The following is a 15,560-nucleotide window of genomic DNA, read 5'->3' as shown; positions in this document are numbered from 1 at the left end:
ATGGGACAGACACTCCAAGGGACCTGGGGGCATATCAGTAATTTTGCATGGGGCACATGGGTAAGTCATCTTTGTCCTTCCCTTGTTTATTATTTTTAAAATTAATATTATTATTATTTATTTTTTTTATTATTATTTCTTTTAGGTGCCCCCTAGGGGTGGCCGCCAACCTTGGCTAGATGGACACCCCAACATGGTCTGGGAATGGTACAAGATACTCCTACCAAGGGTCAAACACCTAATGGATGATACTTACATGTGCCGCTTGGCTCTTCTGGAGACCAAGATATTTGATCCTAAGTTGATGAGAGGGCTCATCGAGCGTTGGTGGCTCATCACAGATTCTTTCCATCTTCCCGTGGGCGAGATCACCATCAATCTGTTATGCTTTTATGCCCTGATAGGCATTCCATTTGGTAGTAGGTCCCTGATTTTGCTCGAGACCATGGAGGTAGATTGTGATACCCTACTTTCTAAATCCAGTTTATTTACCCGGTTGGTTCAGTTTAGTTGTGCAGGATTTGAACCTGAATGAGTGAAGATGGGTACTCTATGGAACATGATAGCAAGGGTGACTCTAAACTTGGGTTGGTCAAATAGTCTGAACCAGTGTGCACTTGCACGTATCATAAGGCCATGTACGGACAATAAAGGTACGTAGCTGTATTTTATAATGAGTATGTATTTTTAAATCATATACTGGGAGTGAAATATGTGTCGGGAGCTGAGTCCCGTCGAAATCCCCATTATTTAGCTAAGTTTTGGCCGACTGGTGGGTGGTCATAGGTGGGTCGGACCCACTAGTGTGACCTCCCAGTCTGGTTATTAGATATTTTGACCCAGGTATAAATAGCAATTATTACCCTTCTTTTCCCTCATTTAATGTTTTACAAGGTGGGTGAGAAGAGTAAAGAAGAGAGAGAAAAGAAGGAAAGAAAAGGGAAGAAGAAGGAAGGAAAAGGAAGAAAAAGAGGAAGAAATGCTTATAGTGCGACGCCAAGGTTAGATCTTTCCATTTCGGCGTCAAAAAAGTGATCCTCGTAATGAGATCTACGATTTGAGGTGAGTGAAGGCTATATTTCTTAAACCCTTAAGAAACCCTAAGTGAAACCCTTTGATTCGGGTAGAAATCCTTTTGATCTTCTTAATCCCACTTGAGAAGATGAATTTAAGGTTTAATAAAAGACCTATATGTTGATTTTGAAGGTTTTAGATGAAGAAATCATAAGATTTGAAGAGCATTTGATGACTTCTTGAGTTAAAGAAGAGATTTGGAGTTTTGAAGGTGTTCTTGAGAAAAGAGGTAAGATCTATGCTTAAAACTTTAAATCGACCTTAGATCTAGGTAGAATTAAAATATGGGACCTTAGATGTGTAGAAAATGAGGTCGAATCGACCCCTTGTGGTTTTCCCAAGGTGGGATGAAGAATGAAAGTGAACATCAAAATTTTGGTTTTGACTGGTGGGTGCCCTGGAAAGTGATTGGACCCACAAATCTGGAGCCTGCTTGTCCTGGTTGGGTTTTTGGCCCGATCGGTGGGTAAAGATCGGTGGGCAACCTGGCCCGTCCCTCCCCGCCCGTAGATCCTGACAGAGCCCCTGGGTTGAGTGGTGGACAAGGACCAGTGGGTAATTTGGCCCACCGCTCCCAGCTCGTTAGTCTTGGCAGGGCCCCTAACCCAACCGACAAGTGTGACCGACAGGGATCTGGCCTACTGGTTGACTTACCAATGAGGCCTATCGGGCTCCGATAGGGCCCATATTTGTTGGACAACCTCCTATAGTGATTTTAAATGCGTTGAAATCATCATACTTCATTGGTTATGATCCTAAAGTAGAGATATACTAAACTCCACCTTTTTATGATAGGTTTTGCTAGAACCTTGCATCATCGCACGCCGAATCTCCCTCGTACCGAGGGTGAACATTGTACATATCTAGGTAAGTGGGGAGAGGACGTTGACTTTATTTTTGGAGTGTTTTTGTGTCATTCTATTATTTTTGTAGACTAGCCATGCCATCACTTTATTACTGTGTGTAGAGTAGCCATTCACGAATGCCATTTGTATGCATTGTCTTGTGCATTATGAAATTCGTTTATGATTTGTTATGCTATAACTTTAATTATTAAATCCTTATTTCTTCCTATGAATTATGAGATGAATAATTTCAATTACTGAACATGATGTATTGCTAGATTAGATGCCGTAGTCGGCTTGAAAACGAATTCATTGGTGGCCCGTGGAATGGGATGTGGTGGCATTATGCAGTCGTACTATATTATATAGAAGCATGTGGCTTGAAATGACATTTCCTTATGCTATGACCCTTCCTAACAGGGGTTTAGGTGTTGGGTATATCACTGGGAGAAAGCCCGAGGTTGTGTACCAACGGTGACAGTTAGAAGTACACCCGACTGATCACTAGGACAGTCGGCAACTTTGGTGATATAATTAGAGGGCCAATCGTACTACATTTACTTTAATGTCATTTACTTTAATGCAGAGCAAGGCTCAATTTACTTTAATGTTATTTACTTTAATACCGCAGAGGAACAGTAATTTACTTTTTGGGGTACCTACGACTGGCCTTCTTCGACAACCCTATGGAAGTATCATGGGATGGGATTCGCTACTCGTACCCGGGCCATATGCGCATTGTGCTTGTGAGTAGCACATAACCTATGACTTAGCAATGTTGCTTAGGTGATTTAGGATAATAAAAATGGACATTTCATGCATATAGATTCAATGTATTGTGAATACTTGCTTGGTCTTTCTTTTCACTTACTGGGCTAGTGAGCTCATCCCACGTGCACACCATTTTTAGATGATTTTGTAGGTTTTTCAGATAAGGAGCTAGAGCCAGGACTCACTATAGAATTTCTAACCGAGGACTAGTGGATCCCTGAAGATTTTGGGCACAGTGTTGAGTGCCCGCGTGAGAGTTGTGTTACAGGACAACAACAGTGATACTCGACCCGAGATTCTTTTTTATTCTTTGTTATATTACCTCTTTTGTGCTTTGGATATTTAAATTGCATTTCTTGTGTATATATCACGCCTACGGGCTCATATGTAAATGTACTAAGTAACACAATTTGGGTATCAAGAGTATTAGGGTATTTACAAGTATATACTTACAAGACTTCCCCTAAGATACGGATTTTGCCTTCTTTAGTTGTGTGTATGCTGTGTGGTGGTTACTACATCAGATGATTCTGGCAGGTTTTGGGTTAACAGGAGTTAACTTGGTCATCGATCTAGTTTTGTGAGAACGAGGTGTGACAACAGTGGTATCAGAGCACGATGCTCTACCCACTCACAACATGCAAGATAGATCCTTATAGAATTTTATAATAGGACTAGGGTTTGGGTAAATATAAAAGCTTTAAAGAATTAAAACCTATAATATGATGAAAAATTTTAAATTCTTGCATTCCATTGCATGCATGAGAATAGAACCTAATCAGAATAAAAATGGCTAATTGACCGATTCCATAAACCATTGATTGCTAATTCTAACAAAATTTCGACAGCATAATGACACTATAATTAGAATAACAAAAAATTCAAAGTTTACCACCTAATAGACCATAAATATAAACATAATAAACAAAAAGGGCGACCAACACTGTCACCACCAAACCATAAAAGGATAATCAAAACAAACCAAACTATCTAAAAGATAACAAACATCATCCTAAACACATCACCAAGACCAAACCATAGGAAAGTATTAAAATGTACCAACCCACCATAAACACATAATCACCACATAGATAAATAAAGAAAAACAGAGGATAAGTTAGAAAAGAAAGGGACGGTTAGAATGGACATGTCCGCTACTCCATTAATCATCATTGTCAACAGTGAACGTCTCCCCGCCTTTAGGCTATGAGTTGATGCGGAGTCATCGATCATAATAGTCAAACTTATCGTTAGTCAATGTAACCTCCTTTTTCACCCGGTGAAAATCAGCTGCAATTCCATTGAAGACCTTATCCAAGTCCTCAGTTAGGGCTTAGAAGTTAGCCTCCAGCTTCCCAAACCTATGCTACATCGCCAACTCCCGTGCTGCACTCTCGTCCACCCTCTCTAGGATCTCTGTCTGCTTGTCCTGAAGTGCCCTCTCTCTTATGGCACTCTTATCCAAACGTCTCAGAATCTAATCTTGCTTATCTTTTAGGTCTCATGCGATCCATCATACTCTGGAAATCAAATGCCCCACCTAAAGATGGTGGAGCTCTGAAGTGGGTCCGCGACGCTAGTCTCAAGAGGCTCCTCCTCGAGGATCTCCTCATCATGAATGTTCTCCTCATCAAATTGAGGAACATACTCCTTATCAGCCATGTCCTCTTCATCATAATGAGGGATGTAGTCCTCATCCTCCTCATTGTCACTCCCACCTTCCATACCCTCTACTCCTTGGCCTCCTACCCCCTGAGGTTCACCCATATGACTTTGCAGGCCCATCCTTTATAAGTTCTCCCTAGTGAACCTATCCGCAGGAGACTTTCCTTCATCACCCCTCAAGTCCACCTGAAAGTACTCAAAGACTTTGGTGAGTGACCTACCATATGGGAATCCTGCGTCTTTGAGATGTGCCGTATGGTATTCCATAGTCTTCAACATGATATATTGGAGGCATAGACATAAGGCACCCTCCTCCAAGTCCATGTAGATATAGTATGCCAGGTAGGTTGCCATGAAGTTAATTTGGTCTTTGTGACCTGCTCTGGGGAGTAGGTTGAATTGAGCCAAGCGTGCAAATACACGGGCAATTGGATTGTAGGCTTTCTCTGACAAGAGTCACACTTTACGGCCACTGATGGCCTCATAAATATTCTCTTGCATCTTTGGACTCAAATCTAGGCCCACAACCTTTATCCTTAAAGCATTGTAGAAGTGGGTACCCTTTGCAGAAATACTCAGGATCCCCACCAACAAATCCATAGTCAATAGAATGTTTACTCTCTTTACCATGCTAGTAAGGGAGTACTCTCCATTCTCATATGACACCTCCAAGTTGTAGTAGAACTTGCAGACTAAATCCTCATAGCACGGTAGGTCAAAATCGATCATTGCTTGCCAACCCAATGCTCTAAATTTCTCAATCAGCTGAAACCTGCGAAAATCCTCTACAACTACTGACTTCTCCATCAGGACAGGTTGTCTAGAGAAGATTGGCCAAGCAACAGCCGCCTCCATACTGTGGAAAATACCCTCATCATAGTCTTTGGGCTCTGTGGGAGCTTCTCTCCTATGATGTATGGGTTGGGTAGAGGAACTCAACCCCGCACTCTTCCTCTTTGAGGTCGTGGCTTTGCGCCTTCCCGAGGATGAAGTGGCTTCCTTACCCTTTCGAAATGATATCGTGAAAATTTTTAAAAGGAAACATACATAAGTATGGATATGACAGTGTAGCAATGATCTATTATGAAAATCATGGTGTATATATCAAGGTGAACACGATATGGAACATTACAAAAAGGGGAGGGGGGTGCTTGTAGCACTAAAAGAAGGAAATCCAATGAAAACCCTCAAATAAAGTTTCTACTGACCAAGTTTTAAAAAAAAAAAAAAATATGGCGAGGGTTATGTTCCATGCAATGACGAGGAACATGATAAAATCATGGATAGGAGACACATTGTATAATGATTGGTTTTAAAGATGAAATGGATCAATGAAGGCATAAAAATGTGCAATTGAGTGAGGATGTGATATCTTAGTATTATGAAACCAACCCATGAGAAATAGATGCGAGAGACCTCTTAGAATGGGTAAAATCAGTAATATATATATATATATATATAAAGCAATGATGGAAATTGGAGATAACAAGTGAAGGAATATGAAAACCTTACAAAATTATATAAATTGGGGTAGTTGAGGTCGAACTATAAAAGCCCCAAAATTGATGAGAAATTCAGACCAAAAGGGGGTAAAACTCTCTTATGAAGGCATGGAAAATGAATCATAGATACAAATGATAGAGAACCACATCAATGCATTGTCAAAAATGGGTAAATAAATTCATTTTCCATATGGAGTTCCAAGGACAAGAGAAGAAATGAGGAAAACCCCAAATTTTCAAGGAATTTCAACCCAAAAGAGAGTAATCTCATATCAAAAGAGGTGAAACCTATGCACACATGAATGGAAATGACTTTTCTACGAATGTGTGCGTGAATTGAGAGTGAAGAGTCTCATTTGAGCCATCAATTTATAAGAAAGAAGAGAAATGGAGAGGAAAACCCCAAAATAGAGAAGTTAGGGAAAAATTTAGGTCCTCTCTCTATAAATCAGTCAAGAAAGGCCAACAAGCAATAGAAATCACAAATGAGTTATCACATTGTCGAAGAACAAACATTCTACGAAGGAATGAAGTAAATATCAAGATTCTAAGGTTTTTATAGCAAAAGAACACCGAAAACACAATTCTCAAAGAGAAAATGGGGAAAGAGAACTTACTTGTGAATGGGAGGACAATTGATCTTCTAAAATCCAAGAATCGTTGAGCGGAATCGCTAGTTGAAGCATCGGATAGGTACCTTGAATCACTCTGAGTTGAAAGGGGGAGAAGAAATGAAGAGTTACAAGTGAAATGGGGTTTAAAACCCTTTTTAGGGTCGGTCGGTCCCCACCGGCGAGCACCAGTCTGACCTGGCCCGCCACTCCTTGCTTGCCGGTTTGGGTTTCAAGGCCCAGATCACCCTATGTTTGGAATTTCTCATATTCTATACCTAGTGGGCCCCAATTAGGTGCCAATGGGAGTGTTTTATCACGTAGTTAGGCATCGTTGTGTGATCGATCTATGTCTTGGTAATTAAATGCGGATGCATAAGGCCATGCGGTGTGGTGCAATAATGTAACCTGTGATATAAAGTGCAATTGGTTATGAGCGTATATATGAATGTTGTGGCACTTAATGAATATTTACATTTTGGTATAATCTAGGTATAGAACACTATGGTATGCACCAGACCCAATAGCAATGCTCAAGGTGCCCCTCTTGGTCCCTGTCCTGTTAGTCGACCACCAAATCCCCGTGGACCTCGATCCATGGGGCAATCCTCACACCCACCACCACAAGTGAACCTTGGACTGGAAGAAGTTCAAGGTAACCCACCTGTGAACGAGATTCTGGGTCCCCCACCTATCATCACTCCAGGTGATGTTGCGACACTCATTCAATAGTCGCAAGAGGCATTTCAGCAGTAGTTGCTCCAATAGCAACAAACTTTTATGACTACTATACAATAGTATCTAAACCCTACTCAGTCGAGTCAACAACCTAGAGTGGTTGTCCCATAGGACCCACCTGTGGGGTCAGGTGCTGGAGCACAACCAGGAGGAACCCCACCGGTTCCACCATTCGGCACTTCTCCATTCATGATGCCTCCACCTTACCCATACTATTCGACCTATCCACCTTATCCCCCACCAGCTACCAGTATAGCAAAGGTGGTTAAGTCTTTTAAGAAATACATTCTACCTATCTTCACCAAGGTGGGTAGTGATCCATTGGAGCCGGATCGATGGATCCAAGAGTTGGAAAAGATATTTGAAATTACTGATTGCACAGAGGCATAGAAGCTCATCTGTGCGGGATTGCAACTTAAAAATGAAGTTGATTCATGGTGGAAAGCTTCTAAGCCTATTTTGATGGAAACTCACCCAGAACCTATATGGGAGCAATTCAATGAATTGTTCTTGTCAAATTACTATCCTCGAAGCTTTAGGGACCGTGTAGAATTTATGGCATTAACCCAATGAAGCAAGAATGTTCTAGATTATCAACAACAGTTTGAGAGCTTGTTCTATTTTGTTCCTCGCCATATAAAGATAGTCGAGGAAAAAGCCAAAAAGTTTCTGAAGGGATTGAAGATATCCATTGGTACAGTGCTAGAGGCATTGGATTTAATTGATTATGCTCAGATTGTGCAAAAAGCCAAAGTAATGGAGGACAAACAGAAGGGAGAGCTGTCCCTTACACCAGGACTTTGGAAGAGGGGCAAACCCATTTGTCAATTTGGGTGGCTTGAGTAAGAACTTTCGTGGGTCATATAGTTATGGTCCCTCTTACAGGCAGCCCTATAGGCCATCGGGTTATCTTTCCCGACCAACTAGTGGGCCGGGCACTACATCTTTCTACCCGAACACTAGTATGGTGCCTACGGCCTCGAGACCACCTTGTCCTCTAACTGTACCAGGATCAGTACAGAGAGCCTCTGCTCTGGTTCAGGAATCCCAGAACTAATGTTCTAACTATCACTAGTATGGGCATTTCGCTAAGGATTGTCAGTACAAATCAGTTGCACCACCAAATCAACCCCCTGTTTATAGACCTGCATTGACCCAGGGGAACCAGCCTCAGGGAAGGATGTACGCTTTATCAGTTGAGGAGGTTGAGGCCAGCATGGAAGTAGTAGCAGGTACACTTTAATTAAGAGATTTTGTGATAAATTTTGAATTGTATGTTATACTTATATGCAATGCGATGCTAGTTGTCTTATCTATATCAGGTATACCAACATATGTCTTATTTGACTCCGGAGCTTCACACTCATTTGTGTCTAAAAGATTTACTAGGAAGCTTAATGTGCCATACAAGACTTTAGAATGCAAGTTAATTGTTAGCATGCCTACAGGCATGGTGGAACAGTTGAAGGAAGTTTGTGGGCCATGTTTAGTTGAGATTAATGGAAGGAACCTAGATGCGCAGCTTATCAAATTCAATATGTAGAATTTTGATTTCATTCTAGGCATGGATTGGTTGTCAGCTCATCTAGTCAATGTGATGTGTGCCGAGAAACAAAGTTAAGGTGATGGATGATGAAGGAGAAGAGCTAACATACCAAGCTAATAGGGCAAAGAGACCTAGAAAGGCCCTTATCTCCGCCCTTTAGGTGATGAAATTATTTGAAGACAGATGTCAAGGCTACTTGGCATCAGTACTAGATGTGGATGCAAAGGTTATGCTGCTAGAGGAATTGGAGGTAGTCAAAGAATTCCCTGAGGTCTTTCCAGATGATCTAACCCAGCTACCACCTGACAAAGAGCTAGAGTTTGCCATTGATTTAATTCCTAGAGCTGCCTCAGTGTTTAAAGCTCCATATATAATGACACCAGCCAAGTTAAAGGAGTTGCAGACACAGTTGCAAGATTTATTGGAAAAGGGGTTTATATGCCCAAGTGTCTCTCCTTGGGATGCACCAGTCTTATTTTTTTAAGAAGGATGGTAGTTTACGTATGTGCATCGACTACCAGGAATTGAACAAGTTAACCATCAAGAATCGGTATCCATTGTCACATATTGATGATCTGATTTATTTGATCAACTGTAAGGCGCTAAGGTGTTTTCAAAGATTGATCTCAGATCGGGTTATTTTTAGATCAAGATAAAGAGCAGTGACATACCAAAGACAGCTTTTAGAACCCGGTATGGTCATTATGAATTTCTATTTTTGTCTTTTGGGTTAACCAATGCACTGGCTACTTACATGGATTTAATGAATCGGGTATTTCATGATGTCCTTGATAAGTGGGTCATCGTTTTCATTGATGATGTCATGATTTACTCGAAGTCTGAAGAAGAGTATGCAAGACACTTGAGAATGGTACTATAAAGACTAAGAGAACAACAATTATATACCAAGTTTAGCAAATGTGAGTTTTGGCTCAAGCAAGTTGGATTCCTAGGACACATGGTGTTTGAGAACGGGATCAAAGTGGACCCGGATAAAGTGAAGGCTGTAGTAGAATGGGAGACACCCAAGAATGTAATAGAAATTAAAAGCTTCTTGGGCTTAGCAGGCTACTACCGAGGTTTCATCGAGAATTTTTCTTGGATTTCTGCGCCGAGGACTAAGTTGACTAGGAAGGGTGTGAAGTTTGATTGGTCAGAAGAATGTGAAAACAACTTCCAAGAATTGAAGAAGCGGTTAGTGTCAGCTCATGTATTGACCATTCTAAATGGTACAGGTGGGATGACAGTCTATACCGATGCTTCCAAGATTGGTTTGGGTTGTGTTCTCATGCAACATGAAAAGGTGGTAGCATACGCATCCAGGTAACTTAAGGATTATGAGAAGAACTACCCCACCCATGATTTAGAACTAGTGGCAGTCATCTTTGCTTTGAAGATTTGGCATCATTATCTGTATGGGGAGAAGTACAAGATATACAGTGATCATAAGAGTCTTAAGTATTTCTTCACCCAAAGAGATTTGAATATGAGGCAAAGAAGATGGCTTGAACTTATGAAGGACTATGATTGTGACATTCAGTATCACCTGGGCAACGCTAACGTAGTGGTAGCCGCTCTAAGTCAGAAGGCTCAGATTGTATCACTTTCGTACTTAGCTGTCAGTCCATAGCTTATGCAAGAGGTGGTACTGATGGATGTAATCCTTTTATATGAGGGAGCAACCTTGGAGCTCGAACATCAGCCTAATGATGTTAAACAGTTAACCATATCCCTGACAGCCCTACAGGTACATCCGTCCATCAGGCAAGAGGTGTTAATGAAATAATCTTTGGATCCTAAGCTGCAAAAGATCAGAATAAAAATTTAGGAGCAAACAATGAATGACTCAGACTTCACAATAGCCAATGATGGGGCATTACTGTTTCGAGGCAAGTTGTGTGTGCTTGGCGACATTGAAATACATGATAAGATAGTGAAGGAGCACACAGTTTCGAATACTCACTCCATCCTGAAAGTACGAAGATGTACAAAGATCTTAAACAAAGATATTGGTGGCCAGCAATGAAAACTATTATAGCCTTGTATGTGGCACAGTGTCTCACGTGTCAGAAGGTCAAGGAGGAAATGGGACAGGATCACTATGGACTTTGTCACAGGGCTACCCGTACACCCCAAGGGGATGGATGCAATCTGGGTGGTAGTTGACACGATTACCAAGACTACTCATTTCATTCCAATCAGGACCAATTATTCCATGGACAAGTTAGCACAACTTTCTATGGATAGCATAGTCCGTTTGCATGGAGTGCCAGTGAGCATTGTGTCAGATAAAGACCCAAGGTTCTCATCTAGATTTTGGAAGAGTCTCCAGTATACCTTGGGGACACAAGGGAATCTGAGTACTGCTTTCCACCCAGAGACCGATGGGCGATCAGAATGAACCATACAAATATTAGATAACATGCCCAGGGCTTGTGCAATGAAAATGAGTGGCAGTTGTGAGGAATACATACCTATTATGGAGTTTGCTTATAACAATCGCTATCAAGCTATAATTGGGATGGCTCCATATGAGGCACTATATGATAGGAAGTGCAGAATGCCCCTTTATTGGAATAAAGTAGGTGAGCATGGGATGCTTGGACTGGAAATGATACAGATGACGTGTGACAAGGTTAACGTCATTCGGGAGAGGATTCAGGCAGCCCAATCATGCCAAAAAGCTATGCAGACAACTGCAGAAAAGACATTGAATTCCAAGAGGAGGAGAAGGTGTTTCTTAAAATCTCACCACCAAAGGGTTGCATAGATTCCACCGAAAGGGAAAGCTAAGTCCTAAATATATTGGCCCGTTTGAAATCTTGGCACGAGTTGGCTCCACAGCGTATATGTTGGCTCTTCCACCTTCCCTTAGCAATGTTCACAATGTATTCACATTTCTATGCATCACATGTGCTGCCTGTGAAACTGGAGTACTTAGAAGTTGATATGACCTATGAAGAGCAACCTACTGAGATTCTAGATCGGAAGGTGAAAACCCTTCGCAATCGCTACATCGCTTTTGCGAAGGTTCGATGGGCTAATCATTCACTTGAGGAAGCGTCCTAGGAGAAAGAAGATGACATCCAGGCCAAATATCCTCATATTTTTAGACAACCAAGTACTATAATTTTGGGGATGAAATTTTCAAAAAGGGGGGGGGGGGGAGTAAATGTGATACCTTACTTTCTAAACCCGATTTATTTACCCAATTGGTTTAGTTTGGTTGTGCAGGATCTGAACCTAAAAGAGTTGAGATGGGTACCCTATAGAACATGATAGCAAGGGTGACTCTAAACTCAGGTTGGCTAGAGAAGTCTGAACCAGTGCTTAGTAAAGTCTGCGTGCCCAAGCCATGCACTTACACATATCACAAGGCCATGTACGAACAATAAAGGTACGTAGCCGTATTTTATGATGAGTACGTATTTTTAAGTCATATATCGGGAGTGAAACATATGTTAGGAGCTGAGTCCTGTCGAAATCCTAATTATTTATCTAAGTTTCGATCAACTGGTTGGTGGTCATAGGTGGGTCAGACCCACCAGTGTGACCTACTAGTCTGGTCATTAGATATTTTGACTCAGGTATAAATAGCAATTATTACCCTTCTTTTTCCCCATTTAATGTTTTACAAGGTGGGTGAGAAGAGTAAAGAATAGAGAGAAAAGAAAGAAAGAAAAGGGAAGAGGAAGGAAGGAAAAGGAAAAAAGAGAGGAAGAAATGCTCATGGTGCGACACCAACGTTATATCTTTCCATTTCGGGGTCAGAAAAGTGATCCTCGTCTTGAGATCTACGATTTGAGATGAGTGAAGACTATATTTCTTAAACCCTAAGTAAAACCCTTTGATTCGGGTAGAAATCCTTTAGATTTTGTTAATCCCACTTGAGAAGATGAATCTAAGGTTTAATGGAAGACCTACATATTGATTTTGAAGGTTTTAGATTTGAAGAGTATTTGATGATTTCTTGAGTTGAAGAAGAGATTCGGAGTTTTGAAGGTGTTCTTGAGCAAAGAGATAAGATCTATGCTTAAAACTTTGAATCGACCATAGATCTAAGTTAGAATCACAATATGGGACCTTAAATGTGTGAAAAAAGCGGTCGAATCGACCCCTTGTGGTTTACCCAAGGTGGGATGAAGAATGGAAGTGAACAACAGAATCCCAGTTCTGACTGGTGGGTGCCTTGGAAAGTGATTGGACCCACAAATCCGGAGCTTTCCTATCCCGGTTGGGTTTCTAGCCCGACCGATGGGCAAGGATTGGTGGGTGACCTAGCCTGCCGCTTCTAGCCTGTCAATCCTGACAGATCCCCTGGGTTGAGCTGTGGGCAAGGATCGGTGGGTAGCCTTGCCCGTCGCTCCTAGCATGTCGCTCCTGGCAGAGCCCCTAACCCAGCCAGTGGGAGTGATCGACGAGCACCTGGCCCACTAGTTGACCTACCAGTGAGGCCTTTCAGGCTGTGATAGGGCCCAAATTTATTGGGCAACCTATTATAGTGATTTTAAACTCATTTAAATCATCATAATTCATTTTTTATGATCCTAAAGTAGAGATATACTAAACTCGACCTTTTTATGATAACTTTTGCTAGAACCTTGTGTCACTGCACGCCGGATCTCCCTCGTACCGAGGGTGAACACTGTAAATATCTAGGTAAGTGGGGAGAGGATGTTGATTTTATTTTTGGAGTGTTTTTGCATCATTCCATTATTGTTGTAGACTAGTCATGTCATCACTTTATTACTATGTGTAGATTATCCATTCACAAATGCCATTTGCATGCATTGTCTTGTGCAATATGAAATTCGCTTATGATTTGTTATGCTGTAAATTTAATTATTAAATGATTATTTCTTACTGTGAATTATGAGATGAATGATTTCAATTACTGAACATGATGTATTGTTAGATTAGATGCCGTAGTCGGCTTGGAGACTAATGCATTGGTGGCCTGTTGAATGGGATGCGGTGGCATTATGCAGTCATACCATCTCATATAGAAGCATGTGGTTAGGAATGACATTTTCCTATGCTATGAACCTTCCCAGTAGGGGTTTAGGTGTTAGGTATATCACTAGGGGGAAGCCCAAGGTTGTGTATCAATGGTGGTGGTTAGAAGTACGCCTAGTTGATCACTAGGACAGTCGGCAACTTTGGTGATATAATCAGAAGGGCAATTGTACTGCATTTACTTTAATGCAGGGCAAGGCCCAATTTACTTTAATGTCGTTGAGGAACAACAATTTTATTTTTCAGGTACCCATGGCTGGCCTTCTCCTATAACCCTATGGGTGTATCATGGGATGGGATTCGAGACTCGTACTCGGGGCATACACACACTGTGGTTATGAGTAGCACAAAACCTATGACTTAGCAATGTTGCTTAGGTGATTTAGGATAATAGAAATGGACACTTCATGCATATAGGTTCATTTGTATTACGATTGCTTGCTTGGTCTTTCTTTTCACTTACTCGGCTAGTGAGCTCATCCTATATGCACACCATTTTTAGATGATCTTGTAGGTTTTTTGGCAGAGGAGCTAGAGCTGGGAACCACTGTAGAATTTTCAGTCGAGGACTGGTGGGTCCCTAAAGATCTTGGGCACAGTGCAGGATAGCAATAGTGATACCCGGCCTGAGTTTTTTTTTATTCTTTGTTATGTTACCCCTTTTGTGCTCTGAATATTTAAATTATATTTCTTGTGTATATATCACGCCTACCGACCCACATGTAAATGTACTAAGTAACACAACTTGGGTATTAAGAGTATTGGGATATTTACAGGTATATACATACAAGACTTCCACTAAAATATAGATTTTACCTTCTCTAGTTGTGTGTACGCTGTGTGGTGATTACTACATTAGATGATCCTTATAGCTTTTGGATTAATAGGAGTTAACTCGGTCACCGGTCCGGTTCTATGACAATGGGGTGTGACACAGATGATTTTCTGAGCTTGACCGGGATCCCTATTTCTGAGGACCAGAAGTGAATTGAATTTGGTGAGATTACGGCTCACTGGTGGGAACCATCTTGGGGGGATTGAACCCTATCATGATCATTTAGATAGTCTGCTTCTTTCTTTTACTTGCTGTGGGATAATGCCTCTTCAGTGACCTCTGAGGCAGGGTGGATTTTTATATGGAGGTCCTCTTTCGAGACCTTAATGCCATGGATACCCTGGACTGGGGTGGGGAGCCTATGCATATCTGTTGCAGATGCTCAATCTCTTAGCCTACGGGGACCGAGGCCTTAAGGGAGCAGGCTACATCATTCAGGTAATCCCCTGTCTTTATGCTTTTCCTTTAATCAAGTATGTGTCTTCATCAACTTATCATCCTGATATCCCAAAAACAGCCCTGGTCTTCTGAGTACCTAGGGTTCATGCTCCTCCTACTGCGTGACCCATTAGCATCCCATTTTTCTATAACCACAAAGTGGGGAGATAATCACACATGGAAGGGCCGATCTCCTCCTCCAGGGACCACCATTCGTTCCATTTTGAATGAGATAACTGAGGTAAGTCATACTTGCTCCTGAGCCTTCCTCATGCTTTGTGCTGTACTTATCATTTATGAAATTGCAGGCTACTTGAGACCTTTCCAACACCTTGAGTTTCCTGTTAGAGCAGAGACAGAGAGGGTTGCTTATTTATCCCGACAGAGAGTACTGTTTCAGGGTCTCGAGATGCGAGCATGGTATTTGGGAGGAGCAGTTTACTCCCTAGTGGTCCGATGCTAAGCAATGCATCCGTCCTTGTTTTCCACCTCCATCCATGCACCATCCAAAGCTGATTC

The 15,560-nt window shown here is 41.5% G+C and overlaps 1 long non-coding RNA gene across 1 annotated transcript; it reads left to right on the top strand.

Moving 5' to 3' along the window:
• The first annotated feature begins 915 nt into the window (after nucleotides 1-915).
• Nucleotides 916-1,941, top strand: LOC122057772. Its single transcript, XR_006133623.1, has 3 exons — nucleotides 916-1,062; nucleotides 1,207-1,303; nucleotides 1,870-1,941. It is a non-coding gene; the product is annotated as an uncharacterized LOC122057772 (long non-coding RNA).
• Nucleotides 1,942-15,560: the final 13,619 nt, after the last annotated feature.

Source organism: Macadamia integrifolia, chromosome 12, assembly GCF_013358625.1.
Source record: "Macadamia integrifolia cultivar HAES 741 chromosome 12, SCU_Mint_v3, whole genome shotgun sequence".
NCBI lineage: Eukaryota > Viridiplantae > Streptophyta > Magnoliopsida > Proteales > Proteaceae > Macadamia > Macadamia integrifolia.
The sequence above is the reverse complement of the archived record's forward strand: the minus strand, read 5'-3'. Positions and strand labels throughout refer to the sequence as shown.